Source organism: Myotis lucifugus, unplaced genomic scaffold (genome assembly GCF_000147115.1).
Source record: "Myotis lucifugus unplaced genomic scaffold, Myoluc2.0 scaffold_121, whole genome shotgun sequence".
Lineage (NCBI taxonomy): Eukaryota > Metazoa > Chordata > Mammalia > Chiroptera > Vespertilionidae > Myotis > Myotis lucifugus.
Window position 1 is genome coordinate 3,825,699 of NW_005871169.1, and position 1,518 is coordinate 3,827,216.

General features: G+C 46.2%; 1 pseudogene; it reads left to right on the forward strand.

Annotated features, from left to right (window-relative positions):
- The first annotated feature begins 269 nt into the window (after window positions 1-269).
- LOC102419927 lies at window positions 270-1,489 on the forward strand (annotated as a pseudogene).
- The last annotated feature ends 29 nt before the right edge of the window (window positions 1,490-1,518 follow it).

The following is a 1,518-nucleotide window of genomic DNA, read 5'->3' on the forward strand; positions in this document are numbered from 1 at the left end:
GGGGCGGAGGGAGAGGGCTGACCACATGGGGTTCTGTGTCTCGCGGGCATGTTGCTGGGTGGGGGTCTGCTCCTGGGGGCTCCTCAGCTTCTCCTGCCCCTCTTGCCACTCCTTCCTGCTCCCCAGGCCCCAGCCCAGTGGTTGGTCCTGGCACAGCCCAGGCCAAAGCAATGGGGACCCTTCCGCAGTATACCTGGAGCAGTGGCCTTCATTGGGGACGAGGCGGTGTCTGGTGTCTTCCAGGAAACCGGACGGAGCCCATGGTGACCTCTGGTGACCCTGTTCCCAACGCTCGGGATCCAGAGGCAGCCTGACTCGGGCTGTCATGGATATGCTGGCAGAAGACGGCGTCTGCATTCTAAATCATGGAAAAGCCCATAGTAGAGATAAGTGACTCCGGACTCAAGATATTCAGATGAGTCTGTTGCTTCACATTTTGCCCTTGTCACTGTTTTTTGATGAAGACATCAAAAAATGCTTTAAGGATTCAGAGAAAAAAACCCTTTCCTAAAGAAAAGATTAAGATTTTCGGAAGAAAAGCTTACAGGCGCTCTATTAGATGAAAAAACATGTTCTGTGCACCGAGAACAAGTAAATAAGGCTTTATCATGGCTGCCGAGAGGTTTGCGTTGATAGAGATAATTTAAAGAGAAAATTGGATAAAATGAACAAAGACAACCTGAATGTTTGAAAGTATTGAATGAACAGCAGCAGTCTAAAGAAGTAGAAGTCCTCAGGCTAAGAACAGAGATGGAAACACTGCAGGTGATAAGGAATTTAAATCCACCTTCATCAAACTGGGAGGTGGAAAAGCTGAGTTGTGACCTGAAGATCCATGGCTTGGAACAAGAACTAGAACTGATGAAAAAAGAATGTAACTCTCTCAGAATAGAGCCTCAAAAAGCCAAACAAACACATCCATCTCAGGAAGACAATCTGCAGAGCAGAGCTCTCCAAAGACTAAGCATTTCAAGTGATGAAATGCAAAATGCATACTGGGAGCTGAAGGGAGAAATGTCTAATTTGCATCTGGTGACTCAAGTACAGATTGAACTGAAAACCCCAACTGCCATCAAGAAAGCCTGTGCCCTGTAGGATTCCCGTAAGACCTTGGCAAAGACAGCACACAACTGCACTTGACGAATTTCACTGCAACAAACAAAAGACACCCCCCTCTCTCACCAAATGGCAAAACTCTTTGTCTTACCACAGCTTCCCCTTTACCAGGAGATGGAAAGGTTTTTATCAGAGAAAGCAGTTCCCCATCATGCACAGATAATGAGAGACCCATTCCTCATGACTGTACAAACTTTCAGGAACATTACTCTCATGGCAGAAATTCCCTGGAAGATAATTCCCAAGCCCTCCTAAATCAAGTGAGACAGCATTTGGGGAGACTAACAATGAAACGTTGCCTTTACCCATCCTGCCACCACCGCATAACTTGGATCAACATAATCAAAACTGCCTTTATAAGAATGAATTCTGAAGAGATCTGTGACTTGGTCATGAAGTTGC